At 44.2% G+C, this 26,715-nt stretch overlaps 1 protein-coding gene across 3 annotated transcripts in view; it reads right to left on the bottom strand.

The window, feature by feature from the left end:
* BACH2 (BTB domain and CNC homolog 2) overlaps window positions 1-26,715 on the bottom strand; it is a 197,755-nt gene that overhangs the window by 99,328 nt on the left and 71,712 nt on the right. For 2 of the 3 annotated variants that reach the window (XM_054194556.1, XM_054194557.1), the window contains one exon: window positions 10,756-10,864. The gene's annotated coding sequence lies outside the window, so the exon portion shown is untranslated. The remainder of the gene's footprint in view (window positions 1-10,755; window positions 10,865-26,715) is intronic. The other variant, XM_054194558.1, reaches the window with a different exon arrangement.

The following is a 26,715-nucleotide window of genomic DNA, read 5'->3' as shown; positions in this document are numbered from 1 at the left end:
TCGCTGGAATTACTAAGCACGGGATCCGATCAAAACATTTCGCTTTCTGAATCAAAGCGCTTTTCAGTTTTATTGATGCGAACTTACCTATAAAATTTAACATGGTGACTGACAACACTGGGGGTGTGCGGGCAGGGTCGGGGCGTGCAATGCGATGGGTCTCTCTCCCAGCGGGCGCCCGGCATCCCACCGAGGCACGGGGATGCCTCCCAAATTCTGCATAACCGCTCAGCGCGGGCTGACGCCCGACTCCGGCATCCCGATCACAAAATGATACACCCTCCCAGAGACACGTTTAAACGTTGGGTATGAATGAAAAGCATTCCTGAAAAGAATCTGTTATGAAACCGAAAATCGGAGACCGCCGCAGCGCTGTGCCTAAGTTGAGTCATCAGTTCCCTTTACAGCCTAATAATTGACACTGCCTTGATCAGAATGACTGATCCGAATGTTGTTTTGTGTTTGTGTGTTTTTTGTTGTTGGTTTTTTTTTTTTATTTAAAAAAAAAAAAAGATTTTCTATGTAAACAAGCTGCCTGTCATCTCGCAGGAGTGTTTGTATTTGCCAGATCACGGGAAACATCTGTCAAAAACAGATTTCGCCCTCCTCAGTCAACTCGGTACAGTCTGAATCTGACTGTACTACAAAGAAACCAAAAACAGGTCTTGTTACGGAAAAAATACGCTGCCAACTCTCAGTGAAAGCACTGATTTTATTGCATTTTCTTGGAATTAAATGCTGCAAAGATTACTGGAAGAGTTCCCTCCTTCCCCTGCATGATCTCTCCTGAAAAGGAAACCCTGGGAATTTAAGAGCTGCTTTTCTCCCCTCTTCCGGCGCTTTTCCAGAATGAAGTACCTTCTAGGAAGAGATAGATAAGAGAAGAAACAAGGTTCAGTGAAACTTCAGAGCATGCTGATTTCCCACCTTTCGACACCCGTACTCGGATAACGGAGTGATTCCCCTCCTGATGCTTCCAACAGACAAACACTCCCACACGTCTGCATCCCTCAGGTCACACCTCCCCAAAACGATTCAGTAATTATTTTCGCATCTTCTAAAGAGGGAAAGATCGAGTGAGGCTGCAACTGCCTCTAGTGGTGTTTTCTGAAGAAAAGGTGACACAAACCAGGTTGGTTGCTACCACCAGAATAAGGCTGATGCTAGACAGCCGTACTGTGGGTCTTCTGCCAGGGAATCTGCCCTGGAATAGCAAAATCATTAGGGAAAAAAAAAAAAAAAGAAACTAAAGGGAGAAACAGATGCAGACTTTAACAGAAAGAAGATTAGGCTACCCCATTAGCATGAAAATGGAGAGGAGATGACTAGGGCAGGAGCACCAGGCTCAGGGAGTACCAGCCAGGTGTCAGGGCTGGGACTGAACGTAGACACCTGTTAAATGGACCAATAATTTAAAGATTAAGGGGACAGTATTTGAAATATTTAACAGCGAATACATGGTCTTATGAGAAGTGTGTCTCTGGATGGGTGAGAAATTAATGTCCACGTCTGTATTAGCTTCCGTAGACCAACACCGCCAGTACTGTGGAGCTGACGTGATGCCCTATTTTTGTGTTTTGCCTGGCAGTAACTCCAGCCCGGCACCTCAGACTGAGCACCCACCAGCAGTTGGACGCACAACTCTCAGCTTGTATCAGTAACTCATGGATTACACAGCATGCTACTAATTCTTAAAAATTAAGGCACGGAGACAGGAGGAGAACCTCGTTACACTTTGGTAGAAGATGGAGGAGGACCCATTTAAACACTGAGAGTAATACAACAGCAGATTTTAAAACAAGGAGACAGACAAAATCCAAAGCTGAGGAGGAGAAGAAATGATGAAACAAAATGCATAATAAAGGGAAAAGAAAATTATTTACTGGCTGAAGATGACATCTGATTTTATTTCCGTAACTGTGGTAGACAGTTGGATATGAAACTAATACTTACTGTATTAGTATCTGCAAAATATTGTACTCTATCTCCTCTGAATGGGGCAGAAGTGGATTTAAATGAAAGTCTTGCTTTTCAAAGACAAAGAAATCTTCACGCCAGCAATTTACACAGCTCTTTTGAAGTCAGAAATGACTGCAGAGCTACACGTAAGAAACAAACCTATGACAATACTAAACAAGATGTAATCTCAGCTGTGATTTAGAAATAACGTCCAGAAGCATATAGCCTTAGCGCTGTTCAGCACAGAATCCAATGAGTATCATCAACCTTGTAATATTTTTGTGGAATCTCGTATTTTTCTGACCAATGCTTTTACCTACTTCAGCTATTTTACAGAGAAATGGACAGCCACACTCCCAAAACCTGAGGAGACACGCTATTTTGGCCCGATTTGAGAAGAGAATGCACTTAGCACCGGTTTTATCTGCCTGACCAAGGATAACACATGCTTTCCACCCTGACTTTTAGAAACTCTTTGAAGTTTTATTATTCCAAGGTATGAGGGTGGCAATACAAAGACAGAGGAAGCAGAGAAAAATTGAATGGGAATTAAAAGCGCTTTGCACTCTCAAGCCTGCAAGCAAAAGAATCATATTTGGCTTCAGTAGAGCACTGCCAAGACTAACAAACCATTTGCCGTCTGGTGCTGCATACCAGCAGCTCGTGCACAAACCTACATTAGTGTTTTGATGCAAGCTAAGCGGGCAAAATTTGAAGTGCCACTTGTATTTGCTTTTTAGTTAATTTTGCACCAACACTTGAATGTCACAATGAAAAAAAAATAAAGGCATGGGAAAGAAAGCAAAACAGGGCTCATCACCTCATAAAGAAAGTTAAATAAAACAGCAAAGATTGCATTTTAAATGCCTGTCTAGTTCGCACTAACAGCTCAACTCAAACACAAAACTTAGGCACTAAATGAATTTCTTCTTCAGCTTCATGCCACCTGAAAACCGAAGTTCAATACCAGTATTGCCACCATCCCAGCTAACTATCACCCAAAGCAGCAGTAAGAACCAGCATGCATTAGGCTAGAATCAAAGCCAACTAGATAACTAGAAAAAAGAATGATTTTCTTAGCAAGCTACCTTCTCTGCTCCTGAACTGTGGCTATGCCAGCTTCAGGGAAGTCTGGCACAATACACACTCACTGCTCGTTCCTGTAAGAAAAATGTTGCCTGCACCCAATAACTACCGCTTAACTTTGCCATATGAAAAAGCCTCTCTTTCCAATTCTCATGGCTTTTGGAGACTTTTTTGTTTGTTTCGTTTTTAACTCATAGCACAAAACCTGCCCATTCTGCCTTGATTATCTTGTTTTATTATTCTCCGTAGTCCTGTCACTTGTTTAAAATGATGTAAAAAATAGGCAGTTCCATAGAGCATGATTAATACAGCACATACCGTACCAAGCAATGTTATATATTTTATTGCTTATGAAGTCAGCGTACCAGAACCAGACAAATCTATTAGTTTGGTTTGAAAGTATATTTTTCTTTTCCTGCTTACAGCAGGACAATTAATACTTGGAAGAAATATCAGAGAAAATAAGCATGGGTGGTAGGTAAGCACTCCTAATGACATAAGCTCACGTTTGGATGAAGGGTTGTATTTTGGTATGTATCTCTATGAAGAAAGAATAACAAATTTTGTGCCCCAGCATGTGACAAGGACACTTGCCACACTGTCTGTTCAGCCATCATCCCAAATTACTCATTACCTGTGCCAGTGTCCTTCTCCCACTGAAAACGTCTGTACTTTCCCTGAAGCTCTGCAAGCGAAAAATTAAATCTGATGCTTTCCCACTTGTTCAGAGTGGCTGATGAAAAACTCATTCATGAATACCTGGGCAAAAAGGCTTTCCACAGTTATAGGACACAGTTACAAAAGCCAACGCATGATGGCCAGCGAATGTTTCTAAGCAGAAATTGGCTTAACACTGCTTCCTACTTGGTAAATAGTGAGAGGAAATTCTAAATAAATATTTGTTTTCCCGTATTTATTTCTACACTGGGTGAGGTAAGACTAAAGGATGTTTAGGCAGTGAACTGATTTCAGGGTTTGTTCCCCGTACACGATTTGGCCTGCAATGTTATAGGGCCTTTAATCTCATATACCTCATGGATCCTATTATCATCACCATCATAATGAAACCAGACACAGCTTACTTCCCGTTCCCCTAGCCCGACACCAGCCGGGCATGCTGAAATGAGAGAGTCGCTCATGTAAAACTGACTGAAGAAGGCTACCCATCATTTCAGCTGCTTGGCTTCACCTCCCCGTGCCAAACAGTGCCACCTCAAGCTGATCCTGCCAACAAGCTGGTCAAGCAGCAGCATCACCCAAGCCATAAGGATCTCTATGACATCCAACGCAGCTTGGCCATAGGAATGGCAGAAAACAGTCCCTGGGTGTTTCTACAATTCCTGTTGCTCTCGGTGCAATTAGATTTTATTGAACCGTAATCCCAGAAAAGCATATTGAATCTTACAGCTAAAGTCAATGAGACTGCATTAAATAGCCATCCTGATTTGCAGGAGGAAAATCACTTCTTCGGTATAAAACTAAATCAGCTCAATAACTTGTGACTTGTAGCTTGGACACGGGGTTGAAACAGCAACAGACAACTAAGTGGTTACCATATTTTCAGGCACCAGTCATTTAGAGCTTTAAGCAGACTGAATTCCCAGTTTTTCCAGTTGGAAAAAGGGATGAGCACTGCAGGCAGAGAGAGGACATCCAGTGTCAGCAGCACACCACCTCAAGTCATCTGTGTTTTCCCATGGCAGCGGACTCTGAGCTAACCAGCCTCGGAAGGCACGAGACACCGTTTTCCCTGTAATTAAAGTCCTCGTACTTAGAGGTCTGGATTAGATGCAGCAGCCAATCTGGAGCTGCACTATGTCTCTCCAAGTGAGAAGAGCGCTCTTTATTCATTTAAAACCACAGTAACCCAACAAAATCAATGGGGCTGCTCCCAGGTACACCAAGGCTTATGGAGGGCTCTAACTCACAGCCCTTCCGGCGCATCTGCCTGGCACCACTCACACCTCCCTTCTGCCTTCTCACGTGCTCTCCATGGATGTTCGCTCCTGGCCACGGTCAGAGGCAGGGCTGGCGGACCTCTGGTCTGACCCTCATTCAGCACCCGGGCTCAGACTTCAGGCTGCTGTGTGCTGCCGTCAACCAGGGTCCAAATGTGAAACCAGAACCAGACCAAACCACCTCATGAATGAGGAGAGTGGGAAAACTGGGTGCAGTGAAACAGTGCAGAAAAATAAACAGGAAAGTAACTTGACAAGAGAGTTACTGAAGAAAAGCCAACCTGCCCACGACAAAGGCTGGCTGCCTGGCTGCCAGGAACAAGCAGAGGAGGGAGGACCTGGGAAAGAAGAGTATACCTTGTGCCCCTTCTGTACCCTTCCAGACATGAGTCATGACGGAGAAGAAACTTCTCATGGAAGGGCCAGGATAAAGAGTATCAGTAGCAGAAAGAGGTCCAGGTGAGTACAGGTCTCAAGGCAAGGCTGGGGAAGTGCTTCTGTGGCCATGGGAGTAGGAGGAGGAGGACTGAAACAGGTCAGGGATGGGAGGAGTAAGCAGGTCCCAAAGAGGAGGATCTCTAACTAACCTTGGCAGCTTTGAGAAAGTTGAGGGTCAGGTCAAGGGAAGGTTTGCGAAAGTAAGACCAAAAAAAAGGGAAGGCAGTAAGAAGGTGGGAGGACAGGAAACAGCAAGAGCTGTTGTAGCAGAATCAAACAGAAAACAAAACGTGGCTCTGGTCTGAATATGAACCTGTCTGTACTTTCGAGATCTCATCAGTGGCCGGAGAAGAGCATTACTAATGTTTGGAGAAGAAAAAGAGTATATGGGGCTCTACACTCCACACCTTCTTCCCAGAAAAAAATAATTACTGTAAGGGGTGAGAAAAGTTTAACTGCCAACCCACAGAAGACAAAAGGACACATCAAAAGGCATGTGACTTGTCATTTCTGATTCCTTAGTCAGAATTAGCATCGGCACTGGGTGAGATTCATATACAAATCTCTTAAATGAGTATTTGCCTATCAGAGGCTGAATGGAGGAGTAGAAGGGCTGAAGGCCAACGATGGTAATGGGCTAACTGGACACCCTCAGCAGGTGCCACAATGCTGTACCAGCACACACCTTGCCAGGAGACTGGAAAGGTGATGGCCTGCTCCCTCTTATCACCTTCCTCAACTGCTAGGGTCACCTTTGGTAACCCTCTGACCAGGCTCAAGCATTCTTCGGTTTCTTTCTTACACACAATTGTATTTAAATGTTAAGAGAACTCCATGTAACTCGGGAGATGACAGAAGCTGCGTTTCTGATCCTGTTGGGTTTGTGTGGGTCGCGCGTGTCGAGTAGACAGGAATGACTCAAAGCCGTAAGTTGACAGACTGAGAGGAGAAAGGCGAGAGACAGGGAATACTCCAAATGCCTGCTGCTGCACTGGTGCAGCCAAACTCCAGGAGAAATAGGCCTGAAAGACTCGGAGAGAAAAAAACCCAACCCTTTCTAGATCTGGAAATCATTCCTTCTGCTCTTGAACACTGAAATGCAATCAGCATGGGTGATCATTCCCTGGGAGGAAGCGCATTCCTCTTGTTCTAGTCCCCAGGGTGGCTCTCCCCATCTCAACATCCATGTCTTTCAGCAACATCAACAGGCTTCACCCTCACGAAGGACCGGAGGAGGACGATCTCCACTGCACAAATGAGGAAGTCAGTCATGGGGCAGATGAAGGAGGTTGCCCGAGAACGCACAGGAAACCTGTGACTGAGGCAGGGAACTGAACCCAGACCATGAGTTCCAGTTGGGTGCCCAGTCCATGCTGAGTGGCTGACAGATCACCTCTTCTACCGGGGCTTTGAAATTTAAGTTTGGTGGGTTTTTTAATGAATGTGTTGGGTTTTTTTTCATTTGTCTAGCCACTACGTTTCATTTCACTCACAATTCCGCTTTGTGGAAGCTTTTTATTCTGCTTCTTTTTTGTTTTGGCTTAAAAACCCAACACAACTGAACATTAAACAGTATTTAACCTTCACTATTTGGTCTTCTCCCCTACCATCAGCCTTTCTCTAGCTCTCGGTGTCCTTTATTTCTGCACCCTGCGCTCACAACTGTGGCTTCATCAAAACATGTCAGGGATATTTAGGAAGAGATGTCATTCACAGCTTCAAAGAATTACAGCAACTGCTTATGCAAACAGCAGTGTTGTGAGGCAGCAGAGCAGATCTGGTGGGAAAACCAGAGAAAGGAGATGCACAAAAAAGGTAAGTTCCAAAGTAAATGCTCCAATGCTGCTGTGCATCACGTCAAAATGAGCAATCGGCTGAAGAACAGCTACCAGTAAGCCACCACATCAGGCTGCCTAGAATGTTTTACTGGTTTGGCTAATGACTCACTGGGCAAATGTGAGCAACGTGCTCACAGCCAGGGTAGTCTTTGTGGTGGGTGAGAACAGTGTCTCTTCCATTATCATCATGATCTGTGGTTTAATTGATATTTGAAAATGTCTTAAGCTCTTCCAGTGAAAGGCGCATAATATGTATTTCTAAGACAAAATTCTGTGGTATTATACTATTTGCAAGGAGGTGCAACAAGTTAAACCATTATTTCTTTAAATAATTCACACTGTCTGAATCCCTTACAGAAAGTCTCAAGATCTTGAGAGGGGAAAAAATAGCTAATTTCCACCTGTGTAATAACTAACTCAGTGAGAAAGAAAAAGACTTCAGACTTCTGTGGGAAAATGCTGCAAAACCACAAACTTTCAAAAGTGCCCAATATGCTATTTTCAGCTTATCTGGATGAGGCCCAAAATATCCACAGCTAATCAAGGTGTGTCAGAAGATTGTTGCCATTCCTCTTACACCAGAGGTTTTCAGTAACTTGTGCCCACTGTGCATCCAAGGCTGTCAAGTCCTACAAAATAACATCAGACTTTTATGTTTAAAGCAGGCGAGCAGCTGCAAAAATAACCCTCTAAAAATATTGAATACTTAGTCCCACTCGGCATCTGGAAAAACAATTACTGATTGAAAAATTCAGTGTTTGATATTACTTAATAGTTGGGGAAAAACTATTTGTGAATCATAATTAACATTTATTTAACTATTTAAAAGCATGCATCTACTGTTTGAGGTTTCAGGGAAAGCCAATATGTGGCCTTCTGGCACCATTAAACAGACTAATACAATTAAATCGGAGGGACATGAGGCAGAAAGCCGTGCTGAAATAGTGAATCCTTCAAGGAACTGGTATAACTGAGATTATCTCAGTAGGGTGTGCCCGGCGACACCAGGTCTGAACCTGCTCTATCAAATGAGTTAGTAACAACCTCAGGGTAAATTAAATAAATGCACAGCTCCAGCCTCTGGTGCCACAGTGATTCAAACACCATGACACAAACTGGATGAAAATACAGCACTAAAGCAAAAAGTTCCTCTGAAACAGCTGCAAGGCTTATGGGCAACTGTACGGCTGTGCCAGCCTGGGGCCGGGTGGCAGCAGGGCTTCCTGCTGGCAAGTGCTGCAGGGCCCCGAGAGAATGGACCAAAAGGGATCATCACCCCTGGAGGAGCCAGGTTCCTGCCTCCCACGCTGAGAGCATGGCCAGCAGGAACAGGGATGTGATCATCCCCCTGTACTCGGCACTGGTGAGGCCCCACCTCGAGTGCTGTGTCCAGTTTTGGGCCCCTCACTACAAGAAAGACACTGAGGTGCTGGAGTGGGTCCAGAGAAGGGCAACAAAGCTGGTGGGGGGTCTGGAGAACAAGTCTTATGAGGGGCGGCTGAGGGAGCTGGGGTTGTTCAGCCTGGAGAAAAGGAGGCTGGGGGGAGACCTTATCGCTCTCTACAGCTGCCTGAAAGGAGGTTGTCGAGAGGTGGGGGTCAGTCTCTTCTTCCAAGTAACAAGTGACAGGACAAGAGGAGATGGCCTCAAGTTGCACCAGGGGAGATTTATATTAGGAAAAATTTCTTGACGGAAAGGGTTGTCAAGCATTGGAACAGGCTGGCCAGGGAAGTAGTTATCATCTCTGGAGGTATTTAAAAGATGTGTAGATGTGGCACTTCGAGACACGGTTTAGTGGTGGACTTGGCAGTGTTAGGTTTACGGTTGGACTCGATGATCTTAGAGGTCTTTTCCAGCCTAAATGATTCTATGACTCTATAAAAACAACGTTGGCTTGGGTCAGGACAAGTCCCAGAAGCAGATAGACCATCTATAGGCAGGATGCTGAAAACAAACGTTTTGCCTTGTTCTGAATTTCTAATTAGAAAACTTTCAAACTTTGTTAGAACTTAGACTTTTCTAAGTCCTAATTTCCTCCAAGCAATTCCCTCACTCATTCTCTGCCCATTTGCCGTAGCTGAGGTGTCCCATCACTGACAGCAGACGGGTCCTTTTTTCATCTCATTCACATCCGCACATGCAGAATCGGTCTGAGCACCCCACAGGTCCGGTAGGCGCAGAGCCAAGGATGAAATGGTAATCAGTGCATCTGGCAGATAACTGCTGGCAGAGCAAGGATTTTTGTCCAGCACAACCTGACCTGGAGAGTGACCCAGGTGTGTCAGTTGACCTCACAGAACAAAAGATCCACAAACAAGAAATCTATTCTGGAAGGCTGACTCAACTGCTTTACCACTGGGTTTGAAGGACTTGGTGATGGGATTAGTATATATATGTGTGTGTTTATATATATATATGTATATATTTTAAAACTAGTTTATATACAGCAAATGTAACCTGTAGGGAACATTTCACAAAGTGCTGAGGAGCGTGAGCAGCCTGTATAATATGCTTAACTATGTGATTTGAGCCCTAAGTCACTAACTCTCCCACCCTTGCTCTCTGAAGCCACTGTATTATCAGAGGCCATTTCAAGGGAAATGCACTTTAGTCATAAATACTTCTTGTATCGTACTTCTCATAACCTGTATCAGCAGCAGCAGACAAATGAAGGCAATATAAAAAGAAATAAAAGTTATAAAATTTCAGGTCACAAACATCCCCAAATGGATTCTGTTTTCAAAAGGCACTGCATAAATGGCATGATGAGGTTTTCTTGGTGTATATCTTGAAGTTTGCTAGGATGATGTTATTCATTTTAAGCGTAAACATGTTCTCAATGCCATACTCAATGCAATTGGCTTGTAACCTGAAATGGGGTCTTTTTCGTTGACACGCGCTCATCAAGGAGACAGATGCAGCTGACCAAATTCACCACCGTTCACAGACTACTGATGCTCCCTAGCCATACTCACAGCATGTCCGAAGACACAAACCAGTGCTCTTTTCGGATGAGTTAGGGCAGCTATTCACAGAATATTTCAAACTGAATTAGGAGATCACAGTTTATGAAAATCTCCACAAAGCATTTACCCTAGCAGGGCTATACCAGCACAGCTAAAATGCTGAAGTGCAAAAATGCAGACGGGGATGATCACTCAAAAAGCGTGTATGCCACAGGGTGAATGACAAAATAGATCAATATGTATTTTTCCAAATTTCTTTCTAGGCTTATATGTAGCTGCCTGTTCTCAGAAGTGTTCAGGTATTACGCCGGGGAGTTTTAGAGCAAGTCAGCAAAGAGCTTTTAACGGGCTTCAGCTCTACGCTTCAGACATGGTAGTGCTTGTGTTCCTACGTGCTGTCTGCTAGATGTTAAGATTAAAACTATGAAATTATAAGGAACAATAAAAACACCTAAAAAATGCCCCCAAACCAAAGAAACCATTTAATGTGGCTTTTGCACAAATACTTACTTACAACACAGTCCTGGACGCGATTTCCAAGCAAGCCAACTGCTGCTCTAGACAGCTTACTGGATGGTGTGGCTCAGCACTTTCATATAAGCAGCACCTACAGTTATATCTAGGAAAGGAAATAAAACCAAAATTCTTTGTCAGCAAACACGCAAATAAAGTCATCTTTCTTTTTAAAACCATAACCAGGTTAAAATGCTAGCTTTAGTAGGACCCGATGAAGTTCTCACGCCAAGCTTCACGTGAGCTGCCCGCTTGCAGGAACAAGCTCCAAGGCGTAGTCAAAGCCTACCCGGCATGCTGAAGCCGAGAGTGACTGCGCTTGAGAAAAAAGCCCTGTGCCGAGCATATCAAAGCAGTGAACAAACGCACGCAGCTGTTTTTCTCACCTAGTTCAACTTAAAACACTTGCAGGAAACGCAAGACGAAATACCGGCATCAGGGCCAAAAAATGTAGGTGATTTTAGCAAGGCCACGAATTCCAGGCACCAACTTCTTTTCTCTCTCCCTTGAGTGGGTGTTCACTTCTAAGTTGTAGACACGTTAGCAATTCAACGACTGAGCGAATTAATGTTCAACTTAACAGTCATTGTTAGGTTGGGAGGTTATTACTGCTTGTTCTGCTAAAGTGACAGGTTAAAATAGGTTTGTATCTGAAAAGTTGTTTTCTACAATACATATTCCCCGGCTTTTCGTACCAAATAATTTTCTTCCATCACGTCAACTCCTATTGTATGATCCATCACTGCCAGCTCCACCACAGCAGCTGGGATAGGCAAGGAGAAACAGCAAGGGGACGGGCGATGAAAAGAGAGCACTCAGGCCCCATTTTTGGGCTGCCGACTTATTTTTTTTTCCAGGCTTTTTATGTTGTTTATGCGAGACTTCTCAACAAAGGAGCCTGCTCGCATTTGCGGGACATGTTCTGCTTTTAAGGCAAACAAGCAAAGGCAAAACCCAAGAGTAAAGACAGGGCTCTACTTCAGCTACACACGAGCCTGAGAAACCTCTTTGCTATCAGGCACTACTTCGTGCACAGCAGCTGTGGATTTCCCAACTTTGCAGGTCATTATTATTAATGGAAAACCCAAATTCTCAAGGTTGAGTTGACTGGTATGGAGGAGAAAAGAAATACCACCACATGTCCAATTTTTGCAGACTCAGATCCATTTTGTACTAGTAAACGAGCTTTTATCCTTCCCTCCTTTGCTTTTTTTTTTTTTTTTCTTTTAGGGTAGCTCACAAGCTGCTGACAACTCACACTGTACTAAGAGCTGTTCACACCGCACAAAGTGTTTACCACTCACAACTGATGCTAAAAATTAATTTACAGCACCGCTACAGCAAGCTTTGACAAATTGTCATGTGTTGACACAGTCATAAGTTGTTGGTTAAAAAAAGTAACACTTCCCTCTTCTGCCACCTCATGTTTGAGACCAGGGATGGGCACATTATGCAAAGTTTGAGGGTTTGTAAGCTTCACAAATGTTTGGTCTTCACAAAACAAGCTCAGTTGTGAAAGTTTTTTCTCTTACAGTTAGGCGTGTGTTTATTGCCAAAAAGAGTCTAGTAAGAAAAAAAAAAAATCCTTTCCCATCTACCAAGATTTGTGTGTTGTGCAAAACTAGGAGAAAAATGCTGTAAAATAAATAACCTTGCACGATACTTGTTCTAGATAAGATCAGACCAGGGACAAATACCCTGTATCAACTACTCAGAGCTGCAGACACCACCCTCCTACTGTAGAAAGGAAGGAAAAAAAATATAGCTGCAAGTAAGAGTTTTAATTGTTCTCAGCTGTCACACTGTTATCTTAAGCAAACGCATTTATTTCTCGATTCTTCTGTATAGGTCTATATGGAAAAAAAAAGCGGCGTCATTCATCAGACAAGGTCCAAATTGATTTCCGTGTACTCAAGATAGTAAGTCTTAGTCAGTACTCGTGCCCATGAGTGGCAGCTCTTAAATTTTAACTCCTCCTCTTCTTCCCCAGGGCAGGATAAATAATCTGTCTAGTTTACATCCTGGAATCAGTAATGGACACAAAGGTGGTCTCAGCTGAAATGACCAGGGTTTCAGTGGCGATGCTAACTTAAAACGTTAGCCCCACACTAGCCTAAATCAAGGTAAAGAAACAAGGTCAAGGATCACAGAATCGTAGAATGGTTAGAGTTGGAAGGGACCTTAACAATCATCTAGTTCCAAGCCCCCTGCCATGATGGAGATGATGCCATGATGCCAAGGTTGGAGAGAACCAAATCAGCAGGAGATACCAAGGCATCCATTTGGTCAAGGCGTCAACGACTTCAAGTTATCTTGGTTTTTCTTGTCTCCTGAGGTTTAAATTCCTCCGCACTTCTGCAGAGACACCCATTCAAGTTAGGGACTGGCATCCAGCAACCAAACCAAGGGTCAGTTGGTTTTACCTCCATCATTGTTGACAGTCAGGACAGGAAGACTGTCAGTGCAGGAGAGAAAGGGAGTCGGGGTGGCATGACCCCAGGCAGAAACCAAAACGCTAGCCATAGTCCAGGGCAGCAAAGCACAGTACTGCAAAACGAGCATTCCCAGCGCCTGCCAAATGGGCTTCATGAGGAGCAGTTAAAAGCCACCGCTTTATGTTGTGCACCAGTGACCTGGACTTTCAGTGCTCCAATACCTCTCCCTAAGCTCCACCACCTCTCAGAGCACACACCGCACAAGAATGCAGAGGAAATTCATTCAGGAAATTAACTTGGCAATACAAGGCATGAATTATTTTTTTTTTCCCCCTAACACCTGTATGAAGAAGAGATGCTTCCAGTGGTTCCTAAGTCCTGAAAAGAGGCAACGTTGTACATTTGCAGAACTGATTCACCTGTCCCCATAATTTCTCTACCAAACTCAAAACACTTAACATCAACCTAAAAGAGCTCCTGCAATACATTAAAGGGGGGTGGTGTGAAATCTCATAGGGACTCTCCACTTGCTCACACCTCACACACCCTGTACGGAATTTCTTCATCGTCTGAGATGTTACTCTGACAAATGACATATATTACTCTCTGATAGATCTAAAGGAAGCAAAGGACATTTACGTCATTACCGTCAGGATGGACATCATATTAATATCTTGTGCTGCTGACTGGAATGATATCATCCATGCTTAATTAGCTTAGATTGCTGTATGTTTAGAAAAGCACTCGAGTGGCAACTCCTACCGCCCTCCCCCAAAGTAACAAAAATTTACAAATATTTTCAGTGCATCACATGAAATGCATTATTTCACTGGATTCACTCCAAGAGTCAATGAGGTTGAAATAAAGATGACTGAATTATTAAGTCAAAAACTTTAGCTGTGTAACTACCCAGAAGGTAACACTAATTTTCCTCCACCTTGGGGGAAAACTAATAAAATCTTAAGTTTTACTGTAAGTGACGCTAACTGCCCAAATATAATTTCTTCTGTGCATTTTCACTTCTTTGCTGTATAGAAGGGAACACAAGGAACTTCAGCTCCCTGAGTTCTTACTTTGGGATGGAAAAAGCCCAAGACATCCCCACTAATCCAATGAAGAATACTATTAGGAGAAAAGAGTGACTTGGGGTTTTCTGGTTGGGTTTGGGTTTTTTTTGAGAAACAGTATATGTTTACTTGTGACAAGTTTTTTCCTGATGGATCCAACTTGTGAGCGTGAAGAAACCACCCACAAGCAGAAGGGCCTTTCTTGCCAAGTCCCTTGCGTGAGCTTGTGCCTGCTCTAACCAATGCAGGGCCAGTGCAAGAAGGTTCCGCACGGGGGAAATGCAGACTGAGGATCTTCTGTGGCCTCCCTGCATCACACCCTTCCGCTCTGCCCTTCACATTTTGGCATGGGGAGGATGGCAGAGTCTTGGCCGATGCTGCAGCTGTGCTCCCTCCCGCTACTATTAGCAGAAGAAAGCCATAAAGATGACATTTGCCCCAGCAAGCCCTCACCAAGATTTCAAAAGCAAAAGGGAATATATGTAGCTGTCCCGCTCTCTTTATGATGTACACGTGCAACTGAAAAGGTACGTATATCTTTTGGATGGGGCTTTGAGCAACCTGGCCTACTGGGAGGTGTCCCTGCCCAAGGCAGAGGGGTTGGAACTAGATGATCTTCAAGATCCCTTCCAACCCAAACGATTCTATGATTCTATGAATATATACACTGAGTAAGTCACTGCCTGCATGGGATGCAGACTGTGTGAAACAAGTTCCCTTGGCTAGAAATTAAAAAAAAAAAGGGGGTTGCAGCTTTCTTATTCCCTGGGCACCGCACTTCCAACCAGTGAGGACAGATCGCTAACCCAAGTGCTTCAGAACTGCTGGGGTTTAAGAGAACCTCTCCTCTCCCAAGGCAAATGGCACCAATGACTAACAACACTGTGGGCAATTTTCCTGTCTCTGCTCTACGCCCATCTTCACGTCGCTGCAAAGGTCACCGTGTCACATCTGTTACACTGAGGTCTGCCACCCACCAGCAAACAGGGAAGGAGCTTATCTGGACAGCCTGGCAGGGCCTCCTGTGAGCATTTGGAGGTGGGGGAAACCTTGCAGCTTTCCACTTGCGGGGAGGGAGGAAGGGGCTCTTCAAAAATGGTTCCAGTTCTTAAACCTTAAGAAGGGACCGAGATGCTCCAATCCCCTCGAACTGAAAGGATCTCAATCTGCACCAGCTTTGCACAGCAAGCTTTGCTCAGCAAAGCCCAGCCCCTAAAGAATCTGTTCCCTTCCTGACTCCCTCCCCGGTGCAGGAGAGGGAGCAACAGAAAGAGATATCTCTGTGAGCATGAAACCATGGGAAAAAGCACCAAGATCTTTGTCCGTGTGTCTCTGAAGCACACCTTGCGCTTCCAGCCCTTTCAAGCAGAATAAACTTGGTGGCCCTATGAAGAGTTTAATCACTTGAAAGCCAGCATCCGTGTTCCTCCTTGGCTGCTCCATCAAAAAGGAAGTGCAAGGAGCCCCCAGGATGCAGTCTGGGAACTGCCTGCCCCCTGCACACAAGCGTACTCACACATATGCGCATGGGCATCCCTCTCCTTTGCTTTACCTTTTTTCTAACTGTATACACTAATACATTTTTCATTACTTTCTTCGCATTACATCTATTGTATGGTGTGTAATGATCGATACCAGCATTACCTATAGCATTAGCACAGAAGCATGTAATTCATTGAAAGAGGACTTTCTCCTTCCCCAATTTCTCATAGCCAATTTTGTCAACTAAATCCATCTGATTTCTTGGTTGACTTGCGTCTACTCAGATCAAACCTTTACCAAAGCCAGAAGCATTTTGTTTCTAACAAATATATTCCCATCCTCCCAAGTCAAATCTCTATTTCTGGCTGAGACAATGTGATCCAACTTTTACTGTAGTGCAATGCTTCCAAACAAATGAACTTAAAAATTCAGTTAAATGTCAATGTGCAGCTGAAGAGCTCTAGAGGTTTATCTATCAAATGGTAAAAATCACTCTTTGTACAGCATTTGTGTTAATGACCATAGGATTCTCTGAAAGTTTTTGAGCCACCTTGGGCCAGAAAGGTAACTAGGTAACGAAGAAAATCATGTCAAGTTTTATGAGATCTTTAGCAAAAACATTTACATCAGACCACGCTGGTTAGTACATTCTGAAATCCTCTTACCTACTCCATGTGGCGTTACCTTGTGTATGCAACCTGGTTACGAGTCAGAAGAAAGAACCGGCTCAAGAGTTTTTCAGTGACTGGTCTCACCTACAGGACTGCAGCTGGGAACCTTGCTTGACCTTTTGATCCACAGTGATTTCCACAGGAGAAATCACTGCAGGAAAGGTACCAAAGTAGTTAACTACTAATGTACGATCCATCTTTTATACCTGCTGATTAAATCAACTCAGTGAAAAGATGAACATACTCCCTATGTCCTCTGAGGCAGTTTTTCTTTATGGAGTGTTCAAGGAGCCACCATCCCCTTGATCAACTCTTTGGTACTTCTCCCAAAATTACAAAAGCATCCCAGTTTCAGGAGTTGCTGCGCCACAGTGAGGATGTGTTCAAAGCGCTGTCTGTTCAGCAACGCAGATGCCAACATTGGCAATACAAACGTTGAAGAAGCACATGGGTATATGCAAAAAATTCATTCAGCACAAAGCAACGCAAGATCAGGACACAAGGATCCTAAATTAATCCAGTTCCTGTCTTCCCAATGACTTCCCTCACCATTGGAAAGACTTTGGTTTGGATTTTAGTCAAGTCTGGTTTACAGTGCTCAACTTCGGCTGTCAAAAACAAAAAAAAAACAACCCTGCTGGAACGCCTTATTCATTACGCAGCCTTGCAAAAATTACTAGCTACATTACAAGGCATTTCCCTTTGGGGACCAGAAAGGGTGAAGAAAGGGGATGGAGAGTGACAGTCTGTGGTTTCTAATGCAGAAGCAAAAAAATAAATAAGTAAGAGGAATACAGGATATAATGTGTTTACGTTTGTCAAAACAAGTTTCCTGGAGACACAGAGGGCTTATGCTGCTGAGCTGTCACTTCTGCTAGAAACTGCTGCCTCATGCTATGGGGAGGTCAGTCACTGACCTACTTTCTGATAGAACTGAATTAATTTGCTACTTCTGTACACAAACCTTTTTTTTTTTTTTTTTTTTTAAAGGAACACTCAACAAACCCATAAAAAGCTGCCTTTTATCCAACTTGGAGCTTCAACTGATGCTGTGCAAGGCTATTACATACCCTGGCACGGGGCCCACTGTGCTTGGTCTGCTTATTCTTTTGGAAAAATCCCTACAGAATACTTTAAATGAGTTGACGCTGCAAATAACGCCTTTCCTTTTTGAACTCTTACATTACACTAATACCAGCGATATAACCCACTATAGACAATAACAGAGGCTAGCACTCGAATATGCTGTGCTTTGTCTAGGCTTCTCCTGAAATAGATACCTACCACAACAGAATTAGCTCGCCAAATTGACAGATGCATGGCAAAATATATTTATAGGACTAAAACACAAAGTTATTAATAGAAAACAAGAGGAGTAGATGAAACTTATAAACTAAACACCTATTGATCCGATCATCCCCTGCACAGAGCCAGATAACAAACATCTGTGCTCACCGGGAGATGGTGGTATGGTAGGAACACTTAAACTAAGGCGTTATACTCAGAAAGTGAAGTGGCAGAAGTAGTAGCAAAAGAGGTGCCACCTACTTGCTCTCTTTGCTTAATAGTTACATGAACACAGCTCTAATGTGACTACACAAATCCTTTCATTAAAATAAAACCATGGTTGAAGGTTTCATAGATCTTCCAAATCCTTGGGCCACCAAAATACCAGAAATCAGGTCTTGAAATCATCCTTAGGAATGCCATAAGTGAAAACTTCGCTGCTTGGGTGGACCCATCTTTCTAGGTCCCTCGTGGCTGGCAACTGCTGTTTGGAAAGAGAACAGATCTGTGAGAGCAGGGCCATTCTCTCTTGAGGCTCTGGACTAACATTCTCGTACATCCGGCTCACCAGCAAAGCGAAGATAAGGATCTTCTCCGAGTGCTTGGCTTGCTCAGTACCAAAACACTGTGGGTGAGACTTGCCCTTTCCTTTGCATTTCCCCAGGGTCCAATCTAACAATAGTAGAGGTGGCACTTGCTAACTACCGTCACACAAGACCACTACTAGTATCACAACAGATTTATGATCACCTGGACTTGATGAGGCTCATGTTGCCAAAGATAACTATGCCAAATCTAGCACTTGCAACTGCAAGTTCGTTTTTGTCAACCTTTTAAGCTTTCATCTGTGCATATTCACAAGCCCTGAATCTGAAGTTCAAATAAATCCAATAATTCACTCAAACCCACTAGGATTTGAAAACATTAGGGAAGTGTCAAGATGTCATCGAGCTTGTTCTGCAGAAAAGAGTGCTTTATAGTTTCAGAAAGAAATAGACAAGGGAGCTATTTAACAAGACGGTGGCATATTGAAACATGGATAGATAAGTAATTAATAGCTACCTTCTCTAAGTGAAAACTTTTCTGAGTGAAAAATCAGTTTATACGAAAAACTACAAGTCAGTTGCTGCCATTTTGGGTGGATGAGAACTGTCATACATGTTAGCATCTCCATTACCATGAAGGATTTTACTCCTTTAAGCAACTCAAAGACCTTCACATAAAACAGCACGTGGGAAGCAAGGAACTAACAGAAGGAGACACCAAAGAAATGCTGACATTTGTCACTAGAATTCTAATGAAAAATGTTATCGGGAATCCATGAAAACAGGAGAGAACTACTGCCACGAGAAGTCAAAGCTAAGGCAACAGGTTCATTTTAGTCCCTTAAGAGCCAGAGTAATTGCACGGCTGTACAGGTGCTTTCACTAGGATGCAGAATATTGGCTAAATAATCTCTTTATGTTGGTTGCCCAAAACATTTTCCTATTAAAAAGGTCCAATATCCGACTAGTAGATCACCTAATTCAGAACTCTCTTAACCGTGATGTGCGGATTTCTTCACCAGATTTCTATACAGCTTCAAGTGGCACATATGGTACCTTAAAGTAAACAAAACAGGAGAGAGGAAAAACAGTCACGCTCCACGAAACAGGAAGTATAAGCCCATTAATTAAGCATTTCATTCTTTTTATTCCTCATGTCTGTCTTCACAGTTTTAAAGTCTCTCTCGGCAATCAACCAATTTTGGGATTCACTGCTGTCATGCCAATCGTGGCAGTACTTCAGCTAAAAAGACACTGTCAAACATAATGAAGTTTTCCTTCAGCTCGTACCCACACTGGTGCTGCGCACGGCACACGGGCTGCCTGGGGAGGGGAGGTGGGGGATAAGGCCTTTACCTGCCCTAGTTCCCAAGGATGGCAAAAAGGTCCTCTGTGGCAAAGACACAACTGAATCACGCTGATGGCTGAGACTACATCCCATAGAAACCACCTCGCACCCTCGTATACAACGTCCAAATAGCACCCGACTGGCTTTGAAACATATTGGAGAATTTTCAATTGTTTTCTTGCTTTTTCTTTCCAACTTCCCTATTTTCCTTTCCAACCCACACATGCCTCAGACTATGGCATATTATAAACACGGAAAAAAATTCCAGCGTTTCACTGTTACAGCTCAGCCTCCCCACTGAATCTAGGCACACCATTCCCCATCCTTCGCCCAGGGATGCTGCGCACAAAGCACAGGGAAGGAGAGGGCAGTAGGATTCCCGATTGGGAAGGAGAAAGCACGTCTCTCCAATTGGTATTTCTGTTTCTAACAGTTTGTTTTCACACCGGTCCTGCTGCAATTGGTGTTGTCCGAGACCAAACAGAAGGAGAGGGCTTATAAGGCTCTGCAATATATAATGATAGTCACTGACACAACGAGCTGTGCATTCGTGTCTGCTGACTCTGGTGAAGAAGGCAGTACTCATACCCTGACTGTAATGTGTATATTTACAGTGCACACTTGGCTGTCTCACCTGAATTATCTCTGCTTTATCCACCCCTACAAGCTCTGGCCAGGGGCTGTCACCCTGGATTCACCCAGCACGTAGCGCAGGGGGGGACGACCTACTCGGCCTCTGGGCATCACTGCAACAGAAATAAGGATAACCCAAATGCCAAAGAAGGGCAAACATGCAGTCCTGGAACAACAGCATGCTTTGAGGCCCAGAGCTTGAAATAGAAATTTAAGTGACAAAAACTTCACGATGTGAAAGTCTGTGTCAAAAAAACAGCAAGCTGCACTGTTTGGCATCTTGGTTTCCAACCCTTGTGAAGTCCAAATACCTTAAATACAAATCTGTAATATTGCTCTCCGAGTAAAAGCTATTTTAAACTAATTTTGGCAGCTGCTAAGAGCTGTAACCAGGATGCCAGCTGTATGGTTTCTTGCCTCCTTCTCCTGGCTCCAACTGGCCGTCAGTGGCGAGGGGACACCCGCCTGCTCTGCTAGGGAAGCTCTGACGCCTCCAGCTTCCTTCAGACCCAGCACGCTGGGTTCCTGCAGCAAGGAGAGCCCGCCTTTACCGCTCCAAGGACAGATGAAGAATATCACCATTAAAAATCAGAACCTTCAAAGTTTCAAAAGTTCCCTTTCCATAAAACAAGCCTTAGACAGAGAATACCTGATAATGAGCTGCAAAGCTCTTTTTTATAGGCGCTCACTTGAGATGACCCACATAACTCATCCACTTTGCCACTTAACATTTCCAAACTTAGGGCATATAAAAGCTTTTACAATCGTGCATGATCATGTTACTTTATTTTGCTTTATGTGTAAAAGTTGCTTGTTTATTTTTTTATTTTTCAGCGAAGCTGAATATTTCCATGCAAATAACATGGACTGTGATATCCATTTACAAATGCCTGAACATCTAACATTTGCTGATCCTGGCCACTTCTGCGCTCCTCTTCACCTTTGCCATCAGCCTGCCCTGAAACATCTGAGCATGTTTCAGCTTTCCAAACATCAGACAGCCCAGACATGTGGCTGGAGCACAACTTGCCATTTAGCAGAGCTTCCCCTCCCTGGGTCCCCAGTCAGTACAAAGCTCCCTTCCCAGCTTCCTACCTGGGAACGCACAATGGGAAGGCAAGATTAAGGCTTGTGACCACACAGCGCAGGCTGCAACGCATTACAGAATCACAGAATGGTGGGGTTGGAAGGGACCTCTGGAGATCATCTAGTCCAACCCCCCTCCCAGAGCAGGGTCACCTAGAGCAGGTTGCACAGGAACGTGTCCAGATGGGTTTTGAATGTGTCCAGAGACAAAGACTCCACCACCTCTCTGGGCAGCCTGTTCCAGTGCTCTGCAACCCTCAAAGGAAAGAAGTTCCTCCTCATGTTTAGGTGGAACTTCCTATGCTCAAGTTTGTGCCCGTTACCTCTTGTCCTGTCACTGGGCACCACTGAAAAGAGCCTGGCCTCATCCTCCTGACACCCACCCTTTAAGTATTTATAAGCTTTGATAAGATCCCCCCTCAGTCATCGTTTTTCCAGACTGAAAAGACCCAAGTCCCTCAGCCTTTCTTCATAAAACAGATGTTCTCATCCCCTAACCATCTTTGTAGCCCTTTGCTGCACCCTCTCCAGCAGTTCCCTGTCCTTGACCTGGGGAGCCCAGAACTGGACACAGTACTCCATATGTGGCCTCACCAGGGCAGAGTAGAGGGGGAGGATGACCTCCCTCAGTTTGCTTGCCACACTCTTCTTGATGCACCCCAGGATGCCATTGGCTTTCTTGGACACGAGGGCTTATTGCTGGCTCGTGGTCATAAATAGAAAAAAATAGGAAAAAAAAAAAGAAATAAAAATAAGGAAAGATCCACAATAAGTAAACTCCCTTTTTTCAATGCACACTGCAGGAACATACATATGTGCAGAAGGGCTTAGTGCGCTGCATCCGTGTTGGATGGAGGGAGGGGGAGAGGTCAAATCAGGAAATTTGGGGAGCAAAACCAGGAACGGACTGCAGGAAGAGGGGAGGGAGTTTTTTCGCACAACCACAGCAAGGCCTGCAGGGACAGGAACGTGGAGGGGAAGCGGTGGGGGTGGGAAGGGATGCTGTTCAAATGGCATCGCTGACAGAGCCTGAGGTCAGCCAAACGAGGTCATGTCATTCCTGCAGAAAACCCTGCTGGAATTATCCTACTGGGCAAGAATGACCACCCTCACAGAAAGAGTGCAACGCACGGGCTCGCTCAACCTAAGCGCCCCAGGACTCGGGCTATGGAAAAACAAATCCCAGGAAGCCCGGCCGTTCCCGACAAACTGGACACAGACAGAGTAGGGCTGCTGAAACACATAACTGGAGTGACATAATGTTAGAACATATTTTTATGCTTACTAAGACAACAACAAACCGAAGCCTGAAGCTGTATTTTGGGCACGCTAGCTCAAACTATCTTTAGACAGGAAAAGTGTGTGTGCGTACAGATGTTCCAGCAGGCATGGAGAGCTGGAAAAAGCGCTCCACTCACTTGCAAGCCTTATAAAAAATGCCTGTTGTAAATAAGGGTGGGAATAAATACAACCAGGCAATGCCAAAGCAAAATTTAAAAAATAAAAAAAAACGGGCAAGAAGCCAGTAGTTGGTCAGGAGCTGGTGAAGTTTGATGGCTGCATACCTCCCCCAGCTTCGCTTCTCCCAATGGATGTTTTCAGGTGCTACCCCCTCCTGTGCCCCCCCCTCCACATTTTACTCCTCCTGCCAGCTCTTTCATCCAGCTTTCTAACTATCTCACTTTCACAGATGCTCTTCTTGGAAGCATGACTGAAGCTATAAATTCACGTCTACACATCTGTAACAAAAATAGTTTTTCTAAAAGCTATTCTTCTTCCCTATCAATGGTGACACAAATGAGATACAGTCGCTGGCAATTCAGGGGTCTTGCTGCAGCTTTAAACACCAACCAAGACAGAGAGCAATGCCCTGCCTCACAAGGAAAACTGCAATAATGGAACTTTTTTATATATATACATATGAAGCTGTTATTCTTGGAATCATTTCTATTTGTGAAGAACTGAAAAATACAAGAAATGGCCTCAAAGCTCTGGTTCCGTGGAACAGCTATTATTTTTTAAAGTAAAACATAATTATCGCCTCCCTCCAGAAAAAAACCTTGGGGTCCATCACTGTGAGGACAGATCTGATTTACCACGATCACTGCTCAGCTTGCAGTAGTAGGAAGATGACGGAAGCAACCACATGAAGTACAATTTAGACCTCCCTTGAAACAAAACCTATATAAATAGGACGTAGAAGATCAGGATGCTTCCGTGGTAGCTTATGACTGAGCCCTGCTTTTAGCTCTTTTTTGCAAAGAGCTGAGTCAAACCTCAGGCACAGCAGGCCCTCCTCCCTGGGCTTTTCTGCCACAGGGATGGACACCCCTGCCACAGCCCAGGGACCTGAGCTCCAGGCATGGCAAGGACAGGGTCCCCGCATACGTCATACACACGTCCAGAAGTGGTTTTCCTTGCCCGTCCTGGATGTAAGAAAATCCTTGGTGAGATGACCCAAGGAAGTAAATCTTGCAAGGACTCTAGAGGCGACCCGAGAGTACTAGCGGTACAAAAGACTTTGCTCATCTCACAATCTCCAAATCTTTCTTAATTCTAAGCCAACAGCAAAGGAGAAATGCCAAAGCTTGTGCTTTGGGCACGATGCAGAAGTGACTGTTTCTGCAAGCACTGCCTGTATGAACCAACCGTGATTTGCGATGATTTGGCTCTTTATGGCAAATAAATTAGCCGCAGGCAACCATTGGGTTAATATTCACACAGCGAATTCCAGGCATGAAGATATGGGAGCTAGAACACAGCTTTGGGTGATGGAGACAGGCCACCAGCCTGCCAGCGGCAGGGTGACGAGGGAACCACATAAAGGGAAACAAAAATGCATTGACAGGAGCAAAGATAGATAGCAAGGAGACTGATTTAAAAAAAAAAAAAGAAGAAGAGACAAAGGAGGGAAGCTTGGCAGTCGGGGGCAGTGTTTGCGGAGGAAGCTCTACTTGGTATTTTTAAAACAAGGGCAGGGAAGTAGGAGCAGAGTTTAGCACTGGACCTGGAAAGGACTGGTTCACCCTAGCAAATGCCCAGGAGCTTTTCTAGCTCTACGTGCACCCAGCAGAACAAAGCTCTGCTTGCAATGGGCACGCGGTGCCACTGCTACCACAGCGCGACAGCGGCACCCAGCATGTATGAGGATGCCCATAATTCTAGTGATGCAAGAGTATTTGCTGTGATTTTTTGTTAAAGTTTTGGTATTTAGCAAAGCCATTACTGTTCCTATTGAAATTCACACACACAGACGGTGCTTAGAGAGTGAGAGAAGGGGAAAACATAGAATCTGAATTGAAAGTTCAGCTTCTTTCAACTAAATTTGTTAGTAGGTTCATCATCATTTTCTGACAGAATAATCTTTCCATGGTGAATTATTTCCACCGGAAAAAATAGGAGACCAACAAATTGCTGGATATAATTTGTGCCTTAAATAATAAAGCAATTAATGACATTTTAGCAGGAACACATTCTTCTTTCCAGAAATAAAATCCCTGTTTCATCTCATCTAAATTGCTTGGTCAGCTGCAAATGAGTGCCATATAAATCTCCTTCCCATACTGCTTCTGTTATCTATGATAAAGGGAAGAGACAGAAGGTAATCCTGTGTTCTGTATTCACTGACACATCATTTTCATGCTACACTACACTGTAATTTATTTCTAATGGGATAAGCCCCTTGTAGTCTTCCTGCATTTTTCAGGAACACGCACATCCCCAACCGGTACCAAGATTGCGGGACTGGCAGGTGCAACATCCAGGGACCACGCTCGGTGGAATTGGGATGTCTGCTGCACATTTCAGCGGTGCTACAGCTGTGAAAATAAACAGCTAGACTGTATAATTAAGGTGTGCTTTTATTCCTTCCCACCCACTGCCTCCTGGAAGCAAGGCAGTCAAACACTACGACACTTTTTGGTACTTCTTGTAATTGCCAACTAAACTTTTTAATTTTGCATCTAATCCATTTGAGACAATCCAAAAAGACATGCGCAGCCAGAAGAGATTAAAGGACGTGGAAGCCTGGCAAAACTGAGAAGTCCTTACAGTCTTAGCCATAACAAAGACATTGCTTCATATGAAGGAAAATATCTTTAAAGCTATTTCTGCTGTCTTGATCAAGAGGAATACAAGAAGTAAGTAAACCAATGTATGAAAATCAAGCTGGGGCTCTGAAGCGCTACATGTATTATTTTTGTTTAGAAATAACATTTTCACAGGATTTAAAAGAAGAAGATAAACCCCACTGCTTTAGGTTTATAAAAGCCTTCTTCAAATTAAAAAAGTCCCGACTTCAGGCAAATATTCTTGATGTAATCAAGAATATTGTGATGGCTAAAGATAGCCAGGTGCAAACAGAAAGCTATTTATGACGTTCCTACAGAAATGAATATCTTTTTAGAAAACATCCACATTTATTTGTAAAACACTTTTCGCTGTCATAATGGGCAGGAGTACCACAAAATACTTAATCTGCTGCCAGTTAATAAACAATATCAAGCACCACAACCTAAAGACATAAGAATCTCAGTACTACTATGCCTTTCACCTCCACCTCTCTACTTCTCCTGGTCGCTACACTCACATACGGAGCGCGCACCTTACAAAGTAATCTAAAATATTAGGTAATTACCTGTCTACTACTTATCTAGCTACCCACTGCGCGATGGCCCCCTCGCTCCAGCAGTTTACAACAGGATTAATCTCATCTGATTCGGACGCAAGGTAGAGGTTTGCAGCCGAGACAGTCGTCTCTCCAGATTTCCTTTGCCGTCGATGCAAAGTGACAGTCCCTTCCAGGGCACATGTCACACCATTTCTGGTACCCATCTTCAAGGAGGTGAACAGACCCCTTCGCTGCCTACAGAAGGGACTAAGAGCTCCGCTGCGACCATCCACACCCGGACAAAGTCCTGCTCCAGGGGGCTGGCAGCTGGAGAGGGTCTGGTCTCCTGGGCCAAGGTCGCCCGCAACAGCGTTTCGGCAGCTTTACCATCTCCAGCTGGACTGGGGTCCTCTGCGCGCCCCAAGCCCCTGGGTAGGACGGAGACAGCAAGAGTGATTCTGCAGAGAAAGGGCAGAAGAAATCTAACGCCGGGCCCCAGCAGCGGGGTTGCAGCTGCTTTATGCTGCTGCTCTCTGCAGATTATGAATCTGCCCTGCTAGCTCTGGTTTACCAACAGTTCACGCTTCAAAAATTTGACAAAATACCCCAAAGGCTAACTCCTGCTGAGCTCCATCCCTGCTGCCACGACCAGTTTGTGTTACGACTTTGTTCTAGGGATGTATCTGCAACCACTTATGTGACGGGCCCAAATGACTTCATTCAGCCTAGTTAGGTAGGCAGCGCTGCTCACGTCTGCGTTGGGTCTCGAGAAGGCTGGCTACCAGTTTAACAGG

This window comes from Rissa tridactyla, chromosome 3, assembly GCF_028500815.1.
Source record: "Rissa tridactyla isolate bRisTri1 chromosome 3, bRisTri1.patW.cur.20221130, whole genome shotgun sequence".
NCBI classification, from domain to species: Eukaryota; Metazoa; Chordata; class Aves; order Charadriiformes; family Laridae; genus Rissa; species Rissa tridactyla.
Note: the sequence above shows the minus strand (reverse complement) of the source record. Positions and strands in the feature narration are given on the sequence as shown.